Raw genomic sequence first — 26,828 nt, forward strand, 5'->3', positions numbered from 1 at the left:
GCTGCTCGTTTTGGTTGCGACAACTTTGAAGCACTTCTTGCAAATGGGCTTGTCCACATCTTTAGGTTTTCCCTGTTCATCTGGTTCATATGCAAAATATTTCCAGACAGTGCTCTTGCTTTTTACATTCTCTATCAAGCTTGGTGCTGCTTTCGACCACTGCCATGTTTAAAGTGGGTCTCTCATGTAAAACAATGGGTCCTCCAGGTAGCCGTTGTCGAGGGAGGGGCTGTCCGCTGCAATACCTGTTGAAAATCGTTGTGATCTGCCGGTGATTGCCGTGAACCGGCAGATACAAAACTGGCGTTTAAGTATCGATACCAGTGCTAATTGATATCAAACTCGATACTAAATTTTAGTATCGATTAGTATCTGAGAATCGATTTTTTTTTGACAACATTGATGGGAACACGGCGGTAGAGATCTGTGTTTTAATTGTTTGGCAGCAGGGAAAATGGCCCAGGTTTCCTTGCAGTATCTGATTCTCCCACAGGCACAATTTAGTTTTAAAAGCCCTCACAGCAGCGTACATGTCTGTGATGATAGGCCCCCGCCCCTGAAGCTGCAGGTTCAGCACATCGACATGGTTTGTGATGTCACACATAAAGGCCAGCTCACACAGCTTATTCTCCCGGAGCTCTGCCGTGTCTTTCCTTTTCCGTTCCAGAAACTGAAATATTTCCTCACACGGCTCGAAACATTCTGTTCAGTACTTTTCCTCGGCTTAACCATCTCACCTCTGTGTGATACGGCACATCTGCGTATTCTGAACCACACTCCTCCAAAAATGACTTGAACTGGCGGTGATTCAGACCTTTAGCTCTTATAAAGTTAACTACTCGTGTTACTGTGGTCATAACGTTCCATCTTTAGGGCTTTGCCACATAGTGATTCTTGGTGTATAATGCAGTGATAAACAGTTAGCTCACCTGCACAGTTCTCCTCCCACATCTTCTCCCGAACCCTGCCCACCAGTCCACTCTTTTGACCGCACATCCCTGGCGCACCATTTGTCGTTAATCCCACGAGTTTATACCAAGGCAGCTTCATTTCAGTTACACATTTGGAAACCTCTTCAAAGATTTCCTTTCCTGTGGTTGTGCCATGCATTGATTTTAATCCCAAAAGTTCCTCCGCAACACGGATTTGAGTCCACTCCACGGATGAAGACTGACAGCTGGGCAGTATCAGATGTGTCGCTGCTCTCATCCACAGCAAGAGAGAATGCAACGAAATCTTTTCCCTTTTCCATCAGCTGGTCATATAGATTGGTGGCAAGATCATATGTGTGATCAGCTACTGTGTTTCTGCTCTGGCACACGATGTCACAAACTTTCATCATGCACTTTTTCACAAACTCCTTCATTGAAGGGCCGGGCTGATTTTGCGATCTCTGCTGCCACAATAAAACTAGCCTTTACAGCAGCCTCACTTTATGATATGGCTTTTTTGAACATAGTCTGTTGTGAAACCGAACTTCTTTTCATGTCCTGTACTTTCTGGCGCCTTTGAGTCATGTCCAGATCCAGGTCCTTGTCTAATGTTGTACTCCTTGGTTATAGCCAAGATGGCTCCACATACAAGATAACAACAGGTCTGTCTTTTCCATATGTAAAGAGATATTCTGCCTCCCACCTGTCCAAAAAGCACCTGTTTTCTGGCTTTCTTTTCGCCATTTTTCGGATGGGTAGCATGGTGCCGGTAATAGCATGAGGTCGCTATGACTACTGTCAACCGAGGAGAGGTTGTTTACGGGTCCGCCAAAACACTATCAGAGCATTCTGGGATTTGTAGTATTAGCGGTACATGCACAGTATTACACAGGCGGGCTAACTCTAGAAGTCATTTGGTATTGCCTCGTGGACCAAATATAATTACACTGCGGGCCAAATTTGGCCCTCAGGCCAGAGTTTGACTCCTATGCCCTAAAAGATCAGGATGAGAAAATATTTTTTGAAATAATTTTGCATTCCCTTGCAATTGTTTTATGATCCCACTACACTTGCTCACTTGCTATTTTCTGCAGTGTGATGGCAAGGATAAACCTAGGAAGACAGCTGGGATGTTAAATGTGAAGTGCACACACAAACACTGAAATATATTACCAACATTGAAAAATATTACAGCTGGTAAACTGCATATAAAGCTGGAGTTAATGTTTAAACTCAAATCTGCTTTCAGGAATATTTAAGGTTAGTCACATATACCCACATAAATCATCAAGCGATAATACCACAGAGGCATACCCGAAAGTAGTTTAGGGTTTAAATCTTAGCTATGACACCGTGATAAAGTTAACTTTACATTCAGTTTTCTGGCTGTAATATTTAACAAAAGCAAGCAACACACCTTGGTTTTCTAGATTTCTTACCAGGTGAATTTTAATTACAGTCACTGACAGTGAATCGACGCAGTACAATTATTAATAAATACGTACAAAAACACACAAATGAAAGTCACATGGCGTGCATTGTCCCCCATAATTTATTGCTTAAAGCAGAATTAACTGGACGTGTTTGTATTGTTTATGTTTATACTTATACCATTAATTCTATATTTTGTACTTTAAACAGACAGTGCAATCATTATTAGTAATGCTTAACTATTATGAGGAAAGTACGACGGAGTTTTAAGGCCATTATTAATAAAAATATAAAAACTCAAGAATAAAGTCGGAACTTTCAAGATTAAAGTTGTAATTTGCCAGAATAAAGTCATAATAATTTGAGAATAAAGTCAAAGTTACGGGGGGAAAAAAGGCATACCTTTCGAGAATAAAGTTATGAGAAAAAAACTTGCAATGTTATTCAAAACTATGTGAAAAGGTTCAGAATCGTGTAAGGACTTTGCGTGGCAAAATGAGGGATGTTGAGGATATAGTAAAACTTTACTTTAGAGTAGGGTTCACAAACAGAGATCCTTGCTCTTCTGGTATATCAGCACCAAATCATTATTAGTATTTGGACATTGAAAAGATTGTCACAAAGTGCATCTGTTCAGAAGAAAGAACAATACCGATTTGCTGCTTTTGTTGAACGTGAGATCACTAGCAGTGGGAGTCTACAAGGCTATCTGGCTACATGTGCGTTCAAAGAGGGTATGTAGTGTCACAGGAGACTGTATGATCATCAAAATTATTGATCTCGAAGTTGTAGAAGGTCGGCACGCTCGGCGTCTTCAACGTCAAAAGTAAAGTATTAGTGGCCCCAATGCTTTATGGCATATGGACTGATACGACAAACTGAATCTATGTGGCATCACAATAAATGGTTGCATTGATGGATTTAGTGGCGTGATGTGAATGGAGGCATTTAATACAAACAACGACCCCAAAGTAATAGCAGACTACTTCATATCCACCGTGACACGGATTGGAGGCTGTCTCAAGTGCTTGCAAGCCGATCCAGGTACGGAAAATGGGCATATCCGTGAAATTCAGATTTTCCTGCACAGGAATCACTCCAACCATTATGCTGGAGAGAGAAGCTTCATTTATGGATGCAGTACTGCAAATCAAAGAACAGAATCATGGTGGAGCATTTTGTGCAAAGTGCGCAATTTTGGATTGACATTTTTCAGATGCTCAAAGATGATGGACATTTCTCCTGTGACTTTTTGGATAAAAATCTGATCCAGTTCTGCTTTCTTAATCTTGTGCAGGCATCACAGAATTCTATTTTACTTATATAGTTTCTCATTACCAAGGACATAAATGAATCCTAATGAATAAAGTCTTAAAATATTAACATTGAAATTATTAGTTAAGATATTCATTTAAAAGTGTAGGTGGAAGATTTTCTGTGCATAAAACCCCTTATGGTTTAAGATTTTAGTTAGGAAAGGCACACTATTTTTAAAAATACAAATGTGATGTTGTACTGGGTGTTCATAAAATACTGAAAGGGGGGGGGGGGGGGGGGTCACAAGTATTTGCATATTTGAATGAATTGCGTGACATTTGAATTTTTTTTTTTTAAGTCATGGCCCTATTGCTTAACTGGCAAATTTTGCACACTTCAGCCTTTCAGGCTGCTGTGCTATTTAGTAAGTGGGCATCTCATTTGAAATTGTAATCTTATAATTGATTTTTGACCAGTGTCAGAGTTAGGAATGAAAAGTGCATTTCCTTTTAAGTGTGTTGTAGTGCTTTGGGTGTTTGAAGGCTGTGAAGTGCTTATAAATGTAAATGTAAGCAGTGGGGGTCCATTTTGTGCAGCTGTGCACTGAATCCTTGATGGCTGTCTTTTTCTCTGCACCGTGGGCCTGTTTTTGCGTCATCCTGCTGAGTGTCACAATAAGGCTGCACTGAAATGCAGAGTGTGTGCATAGCGTGAGCAACCATTTCTTCCATGTGTCTTCCTGAGGCCCTTCACCTTTTGGCTTCTGAGCGAGGTGTTGAGACCCACACATCTGTATTCACTTTGGCATTACATCTTTGATGAGTGGTATTGATCATGCTTTTATCCAAAAGTGAAAACAGGTGGAGTATTCATCACTTTCATAGCATAGTCTGTTCACTCGCTGGTTTTCCATTTATCCTTCATTAGCTTCTACATTTTCCTAAAGTGTTCTTCTTGTAAGTCAAGGGAAGCGATAACTGACGATAACAGTTTGGTTGAGAATGCTGGTGTCTGTTTAGTGTGAGTCTTGCACTCAGTTGTAGTTGCTGGTTCTGCCCCTGGCTGGTTCTAGCTCACAGCTTGTGATTCCTTGCTTGACTGAGCTGTTACAGTAAAGCTTTGGCTCTTAATATTTAATCAGATGTTTACCTGCCCTTGGAGACTGAGGCTGCTGGTGCACCTTTTACATCCTCAGACCAGCTGGCCTCTCAGCCACCCCTACCCATCTTGGGCAACGTACCAGAATTATTGCTTTGTGATGTCAAGATTCACTGTGCAGAGCAGGAGTTTTGTGGAGCAGCATGGGAATGTGTGGCAGACATGATTCTTGTGTCTTGAGAGGTTGGGGGTTGAGCTGCTTCCTTGGCTATATATGGCCTTTTTGTAGTTTGGGAGTAAAAAAAGATATTTGTGAGCCATTTGAACATGTTTGAAGTCTAATGTTTGTAATTTTATATTTAAAGAAGTCTATAAAATATTCACTACCAATATTACTTGGTAGCAGTTCAGCCTAAATTGTTAGATAAGCTATTGTAAAAAGGTAGCGAGGGTTGTTTCTATCATGATCAGTAAGGTTACAGTGATAGGTTGAACACGCCCTATTTAGGGCATGCTTGTACTATTGCAGGCTGTTGGACCATGCCAACTTGAACACCTCTGACCCCATAGATTTCTATTTGCACTCTAATCTGCGACACTCCTGTTTAACAGCGTGTGTGATCATTAAACCATGGGGATTGGGGAATGTTTGGTGGTTTTGGCAACTATTTTTCAAAGGCGCCATTTCATCAAAAGCCTGACTGACCATTGTATTAAAATCATGTATGACTTCGTTGACATCTGTACTAGACATGAAGTTTTTACATTATTTACTTCATTAATAGGGAAATTCTTCCATTTGAGGGAGGTGTCATAAATCAGTGAGAGATTCCTCAGATTCAGTCAGAAATGAAGCGTGCCTTTATGGTACTTTCAGAAGTCAGGCAGGTAAGCTATTTGCCATGTTTTAAGAGAGAGCAGTTACGATGGAGACCGTCCCATTTATAAAAGTCAGGCCATTCCCAATAAACGGTCTCAATTATCAATAAAGGCTATATTTTTAAAGTCTCTATCCAGCAGTTTAGGGAAAGTAGCTCACTATAGGATACAATCCCGTACAAATACTGTTCAACTCGAATATGACTAAACACTTCTGACATAAGATACTTTCAGGAACACTGGAAGGATGGTCTATGCTGTTCATACCACAGGAGCTACAAAACAGACACAGAAGACATAATCACGACCTACCCTTTATAATTACAAGCGGTTGTCAGAGGTCGTCAGTGCCCAGGGAAGGTGGTTAATCCATCTGAGCTTGGAGATTAACCTGCGGGAGATTATTTAATTTGTCTAGTTTTCCTTCCAATTATTTTATTCTAATTATTTCAAAGATATCTATAGTTTGAAAATTCATGCTACTGATCAGTTTGGTTCTCGCAGGAAACACTGGAGCAGCAGAAAACACAGGCATATAGCTAGTCATATCTGATCATATCTGTCTGTCCCCTATAGATAATTACCTAGCAGGATTAGGCTGTCCCTGGATGCATGGGTTCCCAGGCCGATTGAGTAATACATTTTTATCAGTGTCAGAGATGATTGGTTCTTGTCAGTACTGATTTGCACCCAGTTGGCCTGTGGTGACTATCCTGCTGTGTGGGGTGGGGCTGCAGGGGCCTCCTGAGGACTCCTGAGAGTGGGATGCTGCTCTGCCTGATAATGGAGTTTTGTCAGATTATTTTAAGTGGTATTCAGATCATGAGTGTGATCAGATCATGTTTTATTTTCAACTATGGCATCACTCCTTGTTAGTTATAGTATAAAGTGCTTTTTCAGGGAATTTTTAAATGGTTGTTGTATGTTTGAAACCAGCCATTGATTAATAGGCCATGTGTTGTTGCTGGTGTTTGCTGTAGTTGATTTTTGTGTCCAGAAGCAGTGGAGCAAAACAGAATATGGCCTCTCACTTATGTCTGTTTTGAATAGCCCTCAAAATTGTCAGTTCTGAGTTGGTCTTGTTGGTAGTCTGTTGGTTGGTTCAGCTGCCTCTCAACCTAGTTGGCTTCTTTGTGGGGGCTAATGCCTTTTTATTGAGTTTTTTGGCTCCCCTAGTGGGCATAATTGGCACATATTCTTTAAGCATAGTTATAGAAAAGGTCTGGTTTTGTGCCTTGTGCTTGAAGCTGGAACCATCCACAGTTATCCAGGGGTTGTTAGCCTCATCGTTCAACCTTGTCTCTCCTCGTTTCTCTATTTCAGTATATCTGCCCCTATCTGCTGTGTGTGCTACAGTACCTCATTTTGGTGGTGTTGCCCTGCAGGTGTGCTGCATGCAGGTGGAGGGGTCCGCAGACTGGGGTAATTAGCTTGTGTAGCTAGGGGGATGCTTATGCCAATTATGGGGCTAGAATAACAGTGTTGGTGAGCCTTGCTGCCTGGTCATATTTACGCTGCTGATGTTTCCTGGATCCTTGTACCCCACTTGCTGGTGCAGTTGTAGATGTACTTGTCGGGGATATAGCCTCCATCCACATTGTTCAGCTCTCTAGGGTCCCACCTGGGCCAACGCTGGACATCTGTCAACGTCAAGGAGTGCCCCCATCTTCCACTGCTGCCGAGCCTGGTTGTGTGCAGTGTGTTTGCTGAAGTCCACTCACACGAACGCAAACCTGAGACCCCCTTTGTCTCCGCAGTGTGCGTCTGCTCAGTCAGTACGCAATATGGCTCCTTTCAGCTTTTTAGTATTGGGCTTTTTCCGGTTGACCTATTCTGTCACAGGTGTAAAAATGAATAAAATTAATAATAGATGCATGGGCAAATGACGGGACACAAGCTTTAATTGTAATCTTGTCAGAAGAACAGATACAACAAGATCAGGATAGCATAAGAAAAGTATTTTATATAATATGATATGACAGCATGGTATTGGAAAATTTTCAAATATTGCAATGTGATTTTGTTGTAATAAATATTGCAATATTTATGAAACTATAAAAGGAGAAATAAATTTCTCACAAACCCATCTAGGAGTGATTTAAACTGCAAGGATGAAAAATGATTATGATTGTTTCAGAGAACACATGCATTGCTCATGCAAAAGCAGTGGAGGTAAACTTTAAACTAATTTTTAAACATATACTAGATAATCTTGAAAAGGAATAATCATTAAAATTGCAAAACTTGGTAGGTTTTTCTTCCTATGACAGAGTAAAAATGTTTTAGTGAGACTTAAACTGCATGTGCTATAATATCCGTACCAAACTGAAGGAAAGAAAAAGCCTGATCTTAATCTAGCTGACTAGCGATGTAAGAATTGTATGTGCATAACAGGCGATGTTGGTATTAATATTGCATATCATCCAGCCCTATAATATACTACAGCCATTTTTTGAAATTCAGTACAAAGTACCCTATCCCACATTGTGATATAATTTGGCACTGGTACCAATTTTTACACCAGTGTGAAAAATCGACACCTTGAAGTACTGCACTTTTGGTACCTTCTTTGGTATCTCGTGCGGTGGGAAAGCACCCTGTAGTTGAGTGGTGAATTGGACAGCTTTACAGCGCTGTATATTTTGTACGTGCTATACGTCCTCTGTTATTCTCTAAGCTGCTTCTGTGTACCGGCTTCTTCTATTACTTACAGGTCAAAGTCCAGGGGAACCATGGAGGCCAGTTTGAGTCCAATTCAACATATAAATGCAGGAGTAAATTGACTCCCTGTCGCATTATCTGGGTGTCTTAGTCTGACTTTGAGAAATTAGATTTAGTACGATTTCAGTTGGACTAATATGTTTACATGTATTTTAAGTCCGGTTTTAGCTGGACTAACACAATAATTCGATTTTCTTAGTGTGCATGTAAACATACTGAATGTAAAGCTCATTGCAATCTGTTGGTTGTCATGGCCTGTGGCCAGGTAGGATCAATCCATATAGTTGCAGTCGGCAACTGTGTGTGTCACGGTGAGGATTGGAAAGTGTTCTGTGAAGAAAGCGAAGACCCTGATGGCAACCCCGTGACTAAGGAAGCTTTTCCACTGCACCAGGTACCGTATTTTTAGTACATCAGAAAAGTACAAAAAATACAGTACTTCAAGGTTTTGGTTTTCCACTGGTGTAAAACCTGGTACCACTGCTGAATGACATCACAACAGCAGGTGGGGTATTTTGTACTGAATTTGAAAAGTATCGTAAGACTGAAAACACTCCATGGAGAACGCCGAAAGCTTCATGAGGCTTCATCGGTCCATCACTAGGAAGTAAGGCAGGGGTCCTTAGGATATAACTGATCCTTTTTCTCCCTGATTAAATTATGTTTTTGTAGAAATCTGAGGTAGTTAACAGAAATCTGGGACGCAACTTTCATGAAAATATGCATTTTAAAACAGATAATTTTAATAGTAAATTTTGCACCTCTAATATTTGTAGGTATTGTTAGAATTTGAAGGCTTTTAACACATTTTTTTATTAAAGAAGTTGTGAATTCTTGTCTGGGACAAGGGTGTTTTCTGGCATAGGGCAAGTTTAGAAGTTAAAAATGAAAGCAGGCCATTACATATAAATATAAATATTTTAAATATAAAATTTCGCAAAAAAAAATAGAATACATCGATATGTAATATTTTTATGGTTTTTTTGGCCCAGTTCTGAAGAATGGGTGATAAAAAAGCCGTGTCCTATTTTGTTCATGATCAATCCCCCAATAACTAACTAAACAACTTATCCTGCATTGTTTTGGTGTGGTGGTGTAGTTCTGTTTGAAGTTATGTATGAAGTTTAACCTGCAAACTTGTGTTTTCTGTGCTTGTTTAGCATAAAGGTCCCAGTTCCTGTTGCGTGGTGTGAAAGTAGCCAGGAGCTACAAAAGTTCCAAAAGTTGCGCCTTTGTCTCCGTTCCGTCCCCGCTTAGCCTGGCAATATTAATATAATTAAATGTATTAATGGTTTATTATTAATGGTATTAAAATAATTAATAAGAAATCTTTATTTTAAAATTTATTTTATTATATAATACATTACTGTTACTGTCTATCATTGTCTAAATGTATTTTTACTGTCTAAATATATGTATTCAGCTAGTGTACACATGCACGATGCTATCACAGCGAATGCCAAGCTAAGACTGAAGCTTTACCCTTTGTTTCTGCTGAGAGACGTGCCGCGTGACTCATTTCCCCGCGCGAGCAAGTTATCTTAGGTTGGCGTTCACGGTTCAACTTCTGAGATTCAGATCGAATTCTAGGTAATTTTAACTGGTTGGTTCGACTTTTAAGAAATTCGAGTTCTAATGAGTTCGAGAACTGAGGTACCACTGTAGTTTAGGACGAGGAAGATGAGGAATTTAGTCGGCTCATTCACCACAGAGTTAGGGCTGCCACTTTCAACCTGAACAAATAAAGGATTTCATTAATTAGTGCCAGTATCATTCTGCTAATCAACCTCAGCAAGTTTCAGCTCTGACACACATCCAATCTTGCCCGCTGGCAAGTAGCCACCGAGGCCTGTCACCGAGTTGGGCGCCTCTTGGCATATTGAGGATGGGCTGTGTGGGTGAAAATGAAGGGTGGCGGTGGTGGTGGAGGGCAGTGACAGCAGTGGCACAGTGTCAGTTTGGCAGAATCCAGATGGTGCTGAAGCTTTCTGCAGTAAAGTATCAGCCAGAAAGGACAGGCATACGGACACGGCTGTAGCCTCCACGCTGTGGACGGGCATGAGTGGCTATGCCTCTGTCAGGGAGGGGGCTCTGAACTCCACCCCCCACCCTCCTCCCCCTTTCTTCAGGTTTGCTGAAGTTGTCAAGGTTGTGTGGTGGTAATTGCAGCCATCCATTTTCATCATGCAAGTGTGAAAGACAATGCAGTGTTGGGTGGCAAGGTTAAGCATTGCAGAGCCAGGTCGGAGGGTGGGGGGGCCTGGCTTTGTTGTGACGGCAGCTGTCTGATGTCTGAGGAATGCTACAGTGTGCTGGGGGGGGGGCCGCTGATAGGAGAACAATGCACGTGGAGCGCTAGATGCCTGTACATTGATCTGGTCACTGATGACGGTGCATGTGACCCGCCCACTATATGCTAGGGATCCACAAGTGCATGATCTCTAGTGGCTTTGATTGTGCTCCATCTGTCAGGATCGACTCCCTCAGCCACCTGGGCCCTTCTAGTACAAAGAGGTGCCCTGTTACCCTCGCCTGTCTTTGCCTGCATCCTGGGGGGCTGCCATGTAAAGTTTCATTTAGGTTACTTGGGTGTGGCCCAGGGTGATGAGGTGGGGGTGGGGTGGGGTCTGACCAAGGCCTGCAAGGCAGAAGCGAAGGTGAAGCTGATGGAGAAGAGAGATGAGGCAGAGGAGAGCAGCCTTTGGAGGCGCTAAATCCAGCACCCTGGCAAGGCTCTCGGGAAGTTTGTTTTGATTCTCATCCAGGGATAATGGCATTTGGGGGTGTGGGGGGACGAGCTGAGTGCTGGCAGTTGCTGTGTCACCTGCTCCTGCCCCTGCTCCTCCTCTGTAATGTGTCATTGACAACATTGTCACCAGTCTTATTCACATATTTGAGCCTGCAGCTGAAGGTGTTCCAGCACAATTAGCCATTGATGGTAGTGCCCTGCGGAGAGTCATGCTGAAAATGAGAGGTTTTAGCATTTACCCTTGTTAAAAAACAAGAGCTGGACAAAACAATGCTTGTCATAACGAGTCATTACAGGCTGTAACAATAGTGCTATCTCCATATCCTACTGCTCCCACGGTATCTTATATGAACACGCACTCTTCACTTAACAACCTACCTGTTTAAAACCACCCGGAAAGGCTTCCTGTGTCTTATACCTTTCTTACGTCTTCGAAAGTAATGGCTGTAAGTTTTTGTACTTGTTTCATATCTTACTTAATATATTCAAGTGACTTATTTATTTTCTATGTACTGTTATAGGTCAGTAATGTGCAAAAGGATGCTAACAGTGATTCACTGGATTGCAGTAATGCTAATTTGCAATAAATGCTTGTATATGTTCGTTTATCGTTTATTTGTAATTCCAGTGATGATTACCGTCAGCGCTTATCAGCCAGCTAGTTGTAACTTTGCTATGCTAGATAATCATCAGGGCCCTGCATAAATGACCCCCCCCCTGCGGATGCGTATCCTCATAGATAGATAAATAGATATTATTACTATACATAGATAGTATTACTATTATTATTATTATTATTATTATTGTTATTATTATTATTATTATTATTATTACTACACCACTACCACTACTGTTATTACTACTATTAATATTATTAGGGCTTATGCGCAATATTAAACATGACCTAACCGGAGTGCTAAGTAAATATACATAGTTTGAGAAATGCTGTCCTAAGGCTTTTCTGATTTTTGTTTATTTCAGCTTCCCTCATAGATTTTCACCTGTGACATACAGGGAAAACACATAGCGGGAACAGTACACTGTTTATTACAGTACACAGTACACTGCTGTATAACCAATTATTAATATACTAAAAATGTTATAAATGGTGCAAAGGTGACATTAAAATCTATACATGGTTGACACAAACCCAATACCAGTACAATCTGCCTGAAATATTGGTAAGGGGCGACTCCTCCCTTAATCTTGATCAGTTCGCTTAACAACCTAGTCAGTCGCAGGAACGAAACTCGGTCTTTAAGTGAGGAGTGTCTGTACCATCTCTGCCTGTCACTAGATCAATACAATTTCACTAACAAGGAAAACACATACTGCATAATCAGTTTCCTTCTATTTATTTGTTAATTTAATGCCAGATCCACTTTATGTTCTTAATTCATGCCAGTTTTCCACACACTTCAGCTGTCTGACAGCTGAAGAGCTAAACATCCAGTTCTGTCTTTGTTACTGGGTAATGTTCTGCATGAACTACTCCGCTGTGGGTCTGTCCCGGGCCAATAACCTTTGGCCATGTGGCCTGTTTACTGCTATGTTGATTCTCCGTCCTCAGTCCAAAAGCGTAACCAGAGCGCAGGCTTTCTGCTGCTAACTGGTGATAATATTTCCCATTAATGGGTTTTTAAGTATCCATATGTATTTATTGCTGTACCATTGCTATAGTGGTAGCCAGTGTGCTCTGTCCCCATGGGCCATCTGCAGCTAAAATTAGCTCCGTGATTAATTGAGACATCACAGTATATGTGAGAAATGGAGTTCTTGAGAATGGCTGTTCCTTCTCTCCACAAGCTTGCGTGGGCGAGTTTGCCTCCTAGGTGCCAGTGATCTGGTATTGCCTGTTCCAGGGTGTCATTCAGCCCTCGGTTTCTGTGGCTGCTTTGTGCCTGTGCCAGACGGTAGCCCTACACGTGTCTGACTCATCGGGGACCTGTACCTTCAGGTGTCAGTCCAGAAGTTTTTCCTTGCCCTTGAGAAGTGTCCCACCCAGCAAATATTTGCACTGTGTCGTGTGTCATGTTCCACCTTCCTCAGTGTCACATGGTAATGTGACAGAGCTCTTTGGAGGCACAGGATCCTGTCCAAATAAGTGCAGAAAGCTGGAGCCTTTCAGGGAGCTCCTCATAGTGTGTTTTTTGGGTCAGCGGGCTCATCTTGGAGCCAGCATGTGGAGTACCTAGGGCATTAAAGCTGAATCTGTTTTGGATGAGTGGGTACAGGGTGGGTGTGTGGCTCGTGCAGGCCTTTCTGGTAGTCTCAGTGAGCAAGTCCCAACTCGACTCTTCTGGTTTAACAGGATGCTGCTGTGTTGAGTTAGCATGCTGAAATCAGTGTGGCTTTGTCACATCATATTAAGACCAGAGTCTTGCATTTTAAATGCAGCATGTTTGAAATTAGTTGGACACCTTAAATCAATAAAGCAGTTTGAAATGTTTGTCTTGGGGGAGAGGATTTGCTTTTCCTAATTTGTAATCTGTATTGCTTGTACTGTCAAAGTGAATTTTTCCTTCCTCTGAACTGATGTATGTAAATATACTATACAAAGCCTTAAAATAAGACCTATTGACTCGTTACTTTTGTAAAGATGTATGGGTTGATGGTAGCAGCATGGATGTGGGGCTGTCAACTGTGAACCACAATGCCTAAAAAAAAAACTAAAGATTGTCCCTTTTTTGCTCATCTGTAGGAAATTGATTGCAATCAGGAGGCTGCAGTCTCCATTGAGTGCCGAGCGACTTCACAGAAATGAACGCCGGGAAACACAGCTCCATATTTGAAGACTGAAATGTGAGTTGGTAGGTGCAAATTAGGCTAATTGCTGGGGATATCATTGCATTTTGCATCAGTTAAAATACCTCCCGCAGTCTCTGTAATGTTCAGATGCATAACATTAGCGACTGGCCTGGTGCTATTAGTCTGTGATTTAGAATTTTCTTTCTGTGCACTAATTTTTTTATCTGCCTGTAATCACTGTGAGACTGAGAAAGCAGCTTTGTTGGGCATGGGCTGGATCTGAAAGTCCTGTCCATCTGGTAAGAGACATCCAAGGCTTCAGTGTACAAGAGCTGTTTTGGTTCCTCCAGCCCGGTCCAACTCTACCCAATCTGGGCAGTATTAGTCAATCAGTCTGCATGCACACTAAGAAAATCTAATTACAGTGGTACCTCAGTTCTCGAACTCATTAGAACAAGAATTTCTTAAAAGTCGAACCAACCAGTTCGAAAAAAAAAATTACCTAGAACTCGATCTGAATCTCAGAAGTCAAACTGTGAACGCCATCCTAAGATAACTTGTACTAGTGGGGAAATGAGTCATGCGGCACATCTTTCAGCGGAAACAAAGGGTAACGCTTCAGTCTCAGCCTCGCATTCGCTGTGATAGCATTGTGCATGTTTACACTAGCTGAATACATATATTTAGACAGTAAAAATACATTTAGACAATGATAGACAGTAATTATTATTATATAATAAAATGCATTTAAAAATAAAGATTTCTTATGGATTATTTTTATATTAATAATAAATCATCAATACATTTAATTATAATAATATTGTCGTGCTGAGCGGGGACGGAACGGAGACAAAGGCGCAGACGTCAGGGTATCGGGGAATATGGGGTTTAATTACAGGTAAGGCAGGCAAAACGCAGACGGACAATACAATGACCGGACTGGGGAAACAAACTGAAACGCGGACTAAATACAGAGGACAAATGACAACAACCAGAAACAGCTGATCAAACGGGGATTCCACACGCGGTTAACGAGGGGGCGTGGCACACGGAAGGAGCGGACAATCAGGGCAGGACACATTGTTTTTTTTTAACTTTACACATTGTTTGGATACATTTATTTTCTTACTTTACAAATTACTGTTTTGATAAATGTGCTTAGATGTGTTTAGTACAGTATATGCTCTTCTTGTTTTATCTGGTTCATTTTGTGTTTAAAAGCTAAAAAAAAAAAAACATATTTTGGTATAATTTTTTGGGGCCGGGAACCAATTATTTGGTTTTCCATTATTTCTTATGGGGAAAATTCGATCAGAACTTGAACTTTTTAGGATTCGATCCGGAGTTCTGAACGGATTAAAATCGAGTTCTGAGGTACCACTGTATTGTGTTAGTACGTCTAAAATTGGACTTCTAAAGTATTTGTAAACTTATTAGTCCGACTGAAATCGTACTAAATTGAATTTCTCGAAGTCTGACTAAAACACCCAGATAATGCGATTGGGAGTCGATTTACTCCTGCATGTATATGTTCAATCAGACTCGAACTGGTCTAGGTGCTCTGCACATGCTCCCCTCCCAGTTTCCAATACCATGCTATCATGCATTATATATACAAAATGCATTATTTCTTGTTATGCTATCCTGATCTTGTTGTATCTGCTCTTCTGACCAGATCTCAATTAAAGATTCATTTGTCCACGCATCTATTATTATTAATTTTATTAATTTTTACATCTGTGACACAATAGGTCAACCAGAAAAAGCCCAGTACTAACAAGCTGAAAGGAGCTATATTGCCACCTACTGTAGCGGAGTTGGACATACTTTGGTCAATAAATCGATTCCCTTCCCATGCATGTATATTGGGACAAGGACAGCAGTCTGATTTAAATGGTGCAGTCAGTCTATAACCATAGCTCAGCTTAGCTGTGCATGTAGACGTCCTAAGTGCTTTCTGCTTTTGGGCTTGGGGATATTGTCCAAGTGCTGATAGTAGGCCTGCTGTCCAGGCTCATTAAATTCCATAGTCTCCTGACAGTAGGCCTGCTGTCCAGGCTCATTAAATTCCATAGTCTGCTGGCAGAAGGTCTGTGCATAGGGAGGGGCCGCTGCAGTGCCCTGTAGAAGCGCTGGCTGGCTCGTTGTCACGGCCATGCTTTCTGTCGTGCAGCCTGTTGCGGGGGTGGACACGGATGCAGATGCCAACAGCACTATTCGCAAACAGGCAGCTGGTGTGATGTGCCTATGCCACTGCAACTCCTCCATCACTAAAAACGGAAAGCTGTTTCCGGGCAGATGTTTCATGCTGTTAAGTTTAGCACTTTGAATGAACAGTTTCAAGTGAGGAGAACCAGGCCCTTTTATAGCTTTATCTGCTCGGCACATGCTAGCATCCCCCGCTGGCATCCGCAAAAGCTTCAGCGTGATGCCGCATGCCGCACACTTATCCCCCTTTAGGAGCCTTCCATGTCCAGCACTGCTCTGGTCCCATATTGAGGGTTCTGGGTTGGTTGGTGTGATGGGCAGGTCATGATTTCCCTGCTGCATCTGTCGTTTAAATCATTGTTATTTCATCACTACATTTATAAGCTATGAGTCCACGTGAGAAGGTTAGTCCACGCCTAACCTTCTGCTTTCCAGTGTGCTCACTTGCCCATTATGCCCATCCTACTTAGTGCTCCTACATAGCTCCCCGTGGTCCTCTTTACCGATGTGGAGGCTGCTGCTCTTCTGCATCTGACGCATGGGCTTCCCTCTCCCGCTCCCGCTCCCACTCTGCACTATGTGCTGCAGGATGAGGGTTGGCTGTTGGCAAAGACATCCTGCAACTTGATGTTTGTATGAATGTCCCCCTCAGAATGGCCCATAAAAACTCTTCACACCCCTGTTGAAATGCCAGGTTTTTGTGATGCAAAAAATGAGACCACAATAAATCAGTTCAATTGAGTTAGATTTTATTTGTATAGCGCAATTTCACATTACATTGTCTCAAAGCAGTTTACAGCATCCCCACCCAAAACCCCCAGTGAGCAAGCTGAAGGAAAAAACTCCCTAGAAGGAGGAAACCTTTGGAGGAACCAGACTCAAAGGGGGAGCCCATCCTCCAGGGGACGGCAGAGGAAGTCAAATAAATAAGATGGCAAAGTCCTAATTCACACTGTCCCAATCTTAACATTTAAGTCTCATTTCAAAAGTTTTCCCCCCCTTAATGTGACTTGTACAAAACAAATCTGTTAGGAGGAAAGAAATATATAAAAACCAAAAAATGTACAATAAGCTGGTTGCATAAGTGTGCACACCCTTAAACTAATACTTTGTTGATGAAAATTGATGAAAAATCAATAGGAAGGCTGACAAGAGGTCTACAGCAACACTACAGGTAGCACTGGCTGTGTACTACATGTAACAACAATGTCCTGTATTCTCCATATGTCTGGACTATGGCGTAGGGGTGCAAAACAGAAGCCTTTTTTTCCCCTTTTTTTCCAAAGAAAAACACCCAGGCCTGGCTAAATTTTGCAAGAAATCCAAAAAGTCTCCCAAAAGCATGTGGGGAAAATATATTATGGTCTGATGAAACCAAGGTTGAACTTATTGGGCACAATTCCAAAAGGTATGTTTGGGTCAAAAACAGCACTGTGCATAACCAAAAGTACACCATGGTGAAGCATGGTGGGGGAGTTATTTTTCTTCAGCTGGAGCTGGGGGTTTAATCAAGGTAGAGAGAATTATGAACAGTTCCAAATATTAATCAGTTTTGGCCCAAAACCTTCAGGTGTTTCTAGAAAGCTGAAGATGAAAAGGAATTTCGCCTTTGAGCACAACAATGACCCCAACCATATATCCAAATCAACAAAAGAATGGCTTCACCAGGGAAAAAAAATAAAGTTTTAGAACGACCCGGCCAGAACCCAGACCTAAATCCAATTGTAAATCTGTCGGGTGACCTGAGGAGGGCTGTGTACAAGAGATGCCCTCACAATCGGAGAGATTTGGATCGCTTTTACAAGGAAGACTGGGCAAATACTGCCAAGTCGATGTGGCATGCTGATAGACTCCAACCCAAAAAGGCTGAATGCTGAAATAAATTCAAAATCAACAAAGTATTAGTTTAAGGGTGTGGAAACTTATGGAACCAGCTTATTGTATGTTTTTTTTTTTTTTTTTTTTTTTACATTTTTCGTCCTAACAGATTTGTTTGTTTTTCAATTGAATTGTACCGGTTATAGGTCACATTAAAGGTGAGAAAAGTTTTTAAAAAACTTATCATGGTCTCTTATTTATTATTATTTTAAAATTTTTTTAGACACAACCTGACATTTTAACAAGGGTGTGTACACTTTTTAAATCCACTGTGTGCCATATGCTGTAGTGTTGTCAAAAGTATCTAATGTACTGAAAGTATCTATTCTATCATGTGTAAATGGTTTAATTACCCATTTTTTATGGTATTGATTCTATAGCCTGCACTTCTGGTTTGCTCTGACCACTGAAGGCCATTTCATAATTAACATTTTTGTGTGTACTCTCGGGTTGAGGATGGTCGTGCACGTGGCAGCTTCATACTACGTTTGACTGCAGATGCAGATGGTCACAGTCAGTGCATGCATACAGCAGTGATATTCCACCAGACCAAGAAAGGGCAGATACAAAATAGAAACATTGTAGAGACACAGGTAAACATTTATCAGCAGTTTTAAAGTTATTAGTCAAGGCTTGGGGGGGGGTACCACATACTACGATAATATGGCATACCTCAGTATATCGAAATGCTTTTCACCCTCAGCCATCCCCACCCCCTCCCTTCAGGATAATGTGTTTTTTTTTTTATTTTATATCACGGTATATTTGGACAGCATGAAAAATTAGATATGGGGTTGTCTCCGACCCTCCTGGTACAGTAGGTCACCATAACTACTACTATTATAACAACAACAACAATTTTTCATCTACTTTTTATTGTTATCCATTGATCTGTGATAGTCTGTGCTGCCACCTACTGGAAATATCTAATCAATTATCCTGCATATGCACGGTCGATGCCCAAGGACATGCATGATTTCTGCTACACAAATATCTGCGCTACATGTGCACCGACCACAGCCATCTGTAGCTCACCCCTGATGATGACATTTACGTCACATCCCCTCCTCCACAACCAAAAGCACATGCGGAGAAGTGAAGCATGAACTGGCCTTGAGGCCCTTAGGCTGCCAATGCACATGCATAGACCTGAGTGCAGTGTCACCCATGGGATGTTACAAAAAAAACTAGTTCAGAATCATCATAGCTATAACATCTGTGCTTAATCAATAAAGAATATAGCCAGAGTGGCGTCTGGAAATACGTTGGCTTTGTACCAAATGAAGACGGTACCACACAGGACAAGCCTGTATGCAAGTTGTGCCCAATACTCACAAAGGGGGCCAACATCATGATTTTAGCCTAACATTTAATGAACCGACACGTGACAATTCAGATTGTTTTGAGAGATAGATATTTCATTACTGAATTAATGAAATATTAATCTGTATGAACTTGTTGTGTTTGAAATAAAGATATGATGTGTGTTAAAACATTTTTTATTGTTGGTTAAACACTTCTACATCAAGACAACAATCTGCAGTTATTTTTACCGAGGGTCATATTCAGCTTCATAAGATCTTGTGAGGTCATGTTGATTAATGTTGAGCATTTGGATTAGAGCTTTCACGACCACTTGATTTAAACTCAATTATTAAAAATCAAAGATGAAAATTTTCCTTCTTGATTACTCAGCAGTATGGCAGAAGCAGGACGGTGCATGCAGGGCGACGGTCTAAATAAAGAGCATAAGTATTAGTTGTGTGGAAGCACTTCACATTAAAAGTGAATGAGAATGGTTGGTTAGTATTGCAAAGCAGAAATTACACATCACCATAGCATGACTACAGTGCAAATGCATCTTAAAAGAAGATATTCAGTTTGATGTAATCACCCAATAAAGCGAGGTTAGTCATACATATGTGGCATTTAGAATCTCAAAGTAGCCTAACCTGTCTCTGTGATGACTTTGACTTAAATTATATTGCTTATTATGATTTCTGTTTGTCAGAATAATTGCTGCTAAAAAGGTTAGTCCTGTCACTTAGCCACATCATTTTTACATAATACAGTACATAAGAACCAATTGATATTAACGATACTAGAAAAAAAGTCACATTGAGATTTTGAAAATGAAGTTCTCTGGCTATATAGTTATCTACCAACAGTCTGTCAAAAAAGTTATTGGTGTTGCCATGCATTGTGATAACTGACACAAACAATGCGGACTAATCACTTGCTTTTGTTTAATATTGTCTCTATGGAATACAAAATATTTCCATACAGCGGAATGCAGATGCCTGTTCATGGCCAGTTCTTGTTCATCTTTCTCCTCTTCACTCATTTTATGCTTTTTGCAAAGGCGACACAGTCTATGAGTCAGTCCAACAGTGAGGATGAAAATGATTATGGTTGTCTCAGAGATTGCATGCAATGCTTATGCAAAAGCAGTTTTTTAAACCTATACTAGATAAGTCTGCTCTTTGTTTTTTTGATCGTGGGTGGAGGACTGGTTTTAGGCCTTGTCAATATATACATGGGTATTTTTAAAAACTATTTAGCCATTTCTATGTGTGTTGGTCGTTCGTCCATACACAAATGGCATTTTACATCATTGAAAACTGAGGTTTTGTAAAACCCCATCTAGATTTTTTTTTAATGTAACGTCAGATTGTGTGTCATTGTCCACTTTGATGTCAGAGCATGCGCCATTCAGTGTTTCCATTAGCTGGTTTTAGTCTAGCAGAACTGGTAATAAGGCTTCTGAGTGGCCACCATGGCTTTACGGTTAGTTATATCGTCGCCTGTTGGTTTGGCAGGCTCTTGTCAGTGCATTTTAGGGATTTTATATGAACGGGATTTTTTTAAGTAATGGAGGAAAAACACCATTTTTTTTAAAAATACCCGCATACGTGTGGACAAGGCCTTAGACCTAGCAGGGAAACTGCACTGCTTTGTAAATACTTTATATATTACAGCGTGAGTATCACAGAAGACCAGCTGTCCTTGACTGACTGACATATACTCTTATATAGTATATGTAACCAGTTTCTCTGAGTTGTGTGAATTTTCTATTAAACACAGGCAGCATTGCAAAGACAAGAGAAACTCCAAAGCAATAGTGTAAGAGCGACAAAAATAACAGAAAAGGTACGCAAATTGATTGTTCTGGATGAGCAACCCCTTGCAGTCGTAGAAAATGAGGGATCCCGCCGTCTGATTGAACACTTTGAACCACGGTACAGTTTGCCATCATGGAAATATTTTTCTGAGACTGCTCCACCCGAGCTGTACAAAAACAAATACGTATCAAAAATGATGAAAGATGTACCAACGATTAGCTTCTCAACCGATATCTGGAGCTCTGACATGTGCCCATTATCGCTTTTGAGTTTAAATGCACACTGGTTGGACGCAAGATGCGAGCCTCAAAGTGCAGTGTTTTCATGTAATACACTTGTATTGTTGTATACGACAATATTAATTCCTGAAGATTGCTGAACCTAAAACTATACTTATAATATCACTTACATTGGAATTTGTTACTTTAGTGTTACCAGGTTGTTAGTATTATGTTAATAGTAAATAATTCAGCTTATACATATTTGTGTGTGCATATTTTTTCCATTGTCCTCCAAAATGAGGTATTTAGGTCAAGTATTTAAGCCTGATGTCTCCTTAAATATAATCTCCATCTCCTCTCCAAAGTGTGGCATACATCTTATTAATCAATCACCGGTATCGGATTGGTACTCAGGATCGGCTGATACCCAAAGCTCAGGTATTGGTATCAGAACTGAAAAAGCTGGATCAGTGCATTCCTAATACAAACTACTGAGTACGATTTTGAGTTGCTACAATGAAATTTCAGCGAAATGGACTAGCTTGCTGCATCATTCTTTCACTTTGATTTTCGGGGTGTCTTTGAATTCAGCCCTCTGTAGGTTGATAATTTTCATTTCCATCAAACACATTACCCAATTTTTCCCCATTGAGATATGGTGTTTTCAAAGTGTTCCTTTAATTTTTTTGAGCAGTGTCTGTGCGCCGCTGCACTAATATATGGTGCATGGTAAAAGGCACAACTGTCCAGTTAACACTACAACTGCCTGCTTCCCATACCAATGGGCAAACTCCTTTAACCTTCTAGCAAGTCATACTTTGCTGTTTGCAGTGCTTTTGTTTGGGCTAATGTGCCATTAGTATTAATAACAGAAGCAAATCTAACACCTTCAACCAAAAAGCCGTGTTGTTCCCAACATAATGGCTGTTCTGTTCCGAAGTAATGAAAAGTTTTCAAACATAGTATTTTATAAAATGTTGGATAAATAGACATAGTTTATTGGTAATTTCACCAATTTCAAAATACTGTGGTATACCAAAAATACCACAAGATGCCATAATTCTAGCCAAGCCTGGCACCTAGTGACCTCATACGTCTCTTAGAGACGTTAATCTTTCTCATGTACCTGCTGGTTTTGTTCCCATGTCCTGTTTTATGACCTTTTCCAGTGGTGGCTTTGCTGTGCCTGTGCTCGTGTCATTTGCCATGTGCAGGAGAACACATGACCTGAATGTGAGGGTGTACATGTGTAAGAGCTGATCTATGCGAATAAGGTAGACTTTGGTCTCTTGCTGGAAGACAGGAGGTACAGAGTGTCCCATAGGGAGACCTGCTCGGAATTAGAGTGTGATTAGTAGAGTGTGAGCCTCTATCATCACCAGATTGATTCCTCTCCTTTGGTGCTCCTGACATTTGTTCGGCTGTCTCCTGAGCAGATTAAACAGACCTCATTAATGCTCGCTAGCAGACCATGTGGTTCTGGGCACTCTTCGGTGCTTGGTTGCAGTGTGATTGATCCTGGTTTATTTTATTTTTTTTATTACTGTGGAACTTTTTTCTCAAAGTGAAAATGCATTAAGTATCAGCAGTACCTTCACATTTCCACTCAGCTGAGGCGTAGGTGTATGATAATATTGCTGGGGAATATTTGGCAGGGGCTGTTTCCACCTAAGGTAATTAAGCAGCTGGTTGTTGTTACTCATTGTTACTAATTTAGCACATATAGCTTTCATGCAGCTATATACATCAGATGATTACCCTACAGACAGGCTGTGTTTTAGGATCCTGCTATCTGAATTGTGTGAATGGAAACCCAGACTGTGTTAGGTAGGTTATCGAATGGTCTTCATGCCATCTGTGTGTCCTGTATCACAGGATGCTCATTTCTTTACATACAATATTTGGACAAAAGTATTGCAACACCTGGCCAATACAACCTACTGGACAGACATCACTATTAGGGGTGTAACGGTACACAAAAGTTAAGGTTCAGTACGCACCTCTGTTTTGACATTACGGTTCGGTACGTTTTCAGTACAATGGTGGTAAAAGAAACAAAAGATAAATCACTTATTTTTTCTTTATTAAACAGTGGTTTACTGAACCACTGTCTTTCTTAAATAAAAAGGCTTTGTCAATACTGCTGCAACCAACTAATAAGAAACTAAAATTTACTTAAAAGTAAATCAAAATAAACATTCTCTTAAATATCCAATAAATAAATATCCATTGTCAGTTTATTTTGTTATGCTTTGTATGTTTTGAGATATGAAGTGGAAAGCTGCTGATGTAAGTGCTGTACAGATAAGGTACAGTTAATTTTCTAAATGTGCACCATAACAACTTACTTGCACAAAGGAGCATGTGCAGTGGCACGGCTTCATCCCCCCCTTTCCAAATGTTGCTCGGGGGAAACACACAAAGATTCTGCATTTGCTACATTTGTTTGGTACATATGTGTACCAAACTGAAAGACCTGTACTGAAAATCAATCAATCAGACCAGAGACGTATGGAGTCAGAATAGTGCCATATATACTGCTATGTGTACTTTCCAATTTGCACCAGTAAAATGAAATTTGTTCGCACTGAACACAATTTTCATTCGCAAAATATAGTCTGACATAGTCAGAAACAGCAGCGACACCACAAGTCCCTCATCATCACCAGGACTCCAATAGAGAGGGTGAGGAGCTGAGGAAGTTTGGGGTCTCTCCCATGATCCTAAGGACTTTCTACTCCGGTGCTGTGGAAAGCATCCTCACGCATAACATTGCATCATGGTTCGGGAGCAGCTGTGTTCAGGACTGCAAAGCCCTGCAGAGGATGATTCACGCAGCAGAACGCTGCTGTAGGTCAGCCCTCCAATCTCTGAAGGACATTTACAACAAGAGATGCAGGATGATATCTATAAAGATCATGAAGGACTCGTCCCACCCTGGTAACAGCCTGTTTCAGCTGCTCCACTCAGGGAAAAGATTCAGAAGTATCATGGCCAGGACAGAGATACTTAGGAGTTTTACTTACTAACTTACTTTACTTTAAATTTTAAAAACTTACTTAACTTTAACATTTTTGCACAGTCTGAAAAGGTCAGTTCAGGATGCACTATACGTGTATGACTATGCATGTGATGAACAAAGAATCATGAATCTTTAACAGTTCACCAAGTAGCGTTTGTAAGGTAACAGTAATAAGACAGCTAGGGGTTCAACGATTCTTCGACATTGTCGACAAAAATCGACAATAAAAATAGTCGCAGACGAATTTAATTGTCGCCAGATGTATTTTTAAACGGAGTGAGACGTTTTCCTTATTTTCTACCTGTACAATGCTATCACTTTCCAATAGACTGCACCAATACACCACACTGGTGAGATTCGCTCTTGCGCAATAGCATTCAGCGACAGGTAGAAGAATGGCGGCCACAAATCAGGCATCATCGCGTAAACGCTCTAAAGTCTGGGACACATGGTTTAAAGTTTTCCATCGCTAAGCCGGATTTCCGTCAACTCAGTGCACTAAAGGTTAATAATGAGATTTATGTAGATCAGAAGGGAAAAAATGGTGGGCCTGGAAAGGCTGTATTTCTTTTGTTTAATAACGATTTAATTATTCTTCCTAAAAATAAAAATAAGCATTATGGTTTCGGCAGTTTGCTTAAACATTGGCGGCTGCGGAGTAGCCTACAGGCTGCAAGCTATATTTCACGACGCGTGTTTATGATGCCAAACTTCATAGTAAGGAGAAAATTATTCCCCAGCATTTAGCGCCACATCAGTCTCAAAGGCTTTTAATGTCCCAAAACAAAGACGAGATCTGCAAAAGGGTGAATGGCACGGCTTCTTGTTGCCTGGCGTATCCAATAATAATATTAATAATAATATTATCAACAACAACAATAATAATAGGGCATAATAATAGGCTAGTACTACTTAGTAGTAGTTGTATATTTTACATTTTCAAAAAAGATCGGAATAGAACGTATTTATGTTTGGAAGTCAGTGGTGTGTCATGAAGTGTCTCATTCGCTAATAGTAGCTAAAAAAGGTCGGAAAACAGTAGAGAAAACCCATTGCTTAGATAAAGAAGCCAAAACTCCGAAGCTCAAGATTTAGGACAGTGGCTCCGATATCGCAAGTGCTGCGAGAGCTTATGCTCCGTTACAAATAAATAACAGCAGTTTTGAAGTCCATTTTCTTGCTGTTAAGAGAGGAATGGCAGTGGGAAGCTGCTCTAAATTTCCCGTATTTTGGGTTGGGATCTTGGGATTTTTCAGCCTGCTTTAAAATGAGGATTTATTTGTAAACATAGGCTATATAAATAGCTGAAATGACAAGAAATTACCATGCATTTTAACCTCTACACGAAGTACGAATTAGCATATACAGGTTAAAATGCATGATAATTTCTTGTCATATCAGCGCAAATGCGCATAAAATACGTACGCATTTGCACTGTCACAGCAATGGGTTGCCCGCACGTATATGGCTTTTAAAGGAGAATGCGTACCAGTTATATGCAGCCCTGATTATAACAAAGATTATATTAGAAATTCGGATCGGTATCGGCCATATGTGACCAATCCACGTCCTATACTAACTTATTTAGTTTTTGGCAATCTCTATTTCGTGTTAAATCTATTTGCACAATCAATCGCACGACAGCTGATTCCCATTTTACATGTGTTTTTTTTTTTTTTTTTTTTTGCGGCATTCAAGTCGTACAATAACCTCATGCTAAATGTAAAAGCTGGTAGCTTAAATAGGGGCCATTTTATAATTAATCAATTTATAACCCGATTAGTCGTTAGTTGTAGCCCTAAAGACAGCATATTTTGTTTATTAATTGAAACATTTATAGGCCGCCGCAAAAAAAATTGTTCCTGTAACGTCAGTGAACGTGGAAAGAGCTATCATGTCCAATCCTTCCACATACCCAGAAAATTCAGTCTATAACCGATATAGTTTTGTCAAATATGGCCAGTGCCAGCTTATTAGTGGAATATCGTTGCATTTAAAATTAAAACCATGCCGTAGGTCTAGTATATGAAATATTTTGTTGAAGAGTTCATGAGCCATGATCAAGTTCAGTTATTAGTAGACTCTTTTATTGAGTGATCCTTAAAAGGACAATGGTAAAACTAACAAGTGAAAATAAAGAATACAATCACTTATACACACAGACAGGGAGCCTTTAAGAAGACAAAACTGGAAACAGGCAACAGACAGAGTACAACAATTCATATTCTTAAAACTTTTTTTTTCAGTTCTCCATCTTATAGAAACTTAAAATCTGAAACAGATTAAAATAAATCCAACAAAACGGAATACATATGAACCTTTACACTCATTTCCGCCTACGTTCATTTTCGAAATCGGTGGAAATGCGGGCAGGTTCTCAAAACGCACAGAGCAAGAACCAGCCAAACCCTGACTCAGTGTTAGTGGAAAAGAGGCATATGTAACGGTTTTTAGATACACCTGTAAAGTGGAGTGATTCATCTGATGTGAAATGTTTGAGTATGGTTATACTCCACACTCATAGAACGTCTCTTGTGCATTCCAATTTCTTGGTCAGAGCTA

The 26,828-nt window shown here is 40.5% G+C and overlaps 1 protein-coding gene across 3 annotated transcripts in view; it reads left to right on the forward strand.

Annotated features, from left to right (window-relative positions):
- Positions 1-26,828, forward strand: part of LOC111853426 (bifunctional heparan sulfate N-deacetylase/N-sulfotransferase 2-like) — a 95,405-nt gene that overhangs the window by 46,164 nt on the left and 22,413 nt on the right. The window contains exon 2 of one of the 3 annotated variants that reach the window (XM_023830269.2): positions 13,769-13,877. The exons of 1 other annotated variant lie outside the window; for it this stretch is intronic. The gene's annotated coding sequence lies outside the window, so the exon portion shown is untranslated. The remainder of the gene's footprint in view (positions 1-13,768; positions 13,878-26,828) is intronic. One more of the 3 variants, XM_023830268.2, reaches the window with a different exon arrangement.

This window comes from Paramormyrops kingsleyae, chromosome 3 (genome assembly GCF_048594095.1).
Source record: "Paramormyrops kingsleyae isolate MSU_618 chromosome 3, PKINGS_0.4, whole genome shotgun sequence".
Taxonomy (NCBI): domain Eukaryota; kingdom Metazoa; phylum Chordata; class Actinopteri; order Osteoglossiformes; family Mormyridae; genus Paramormyrops; species Paramormyrops kingsleyae.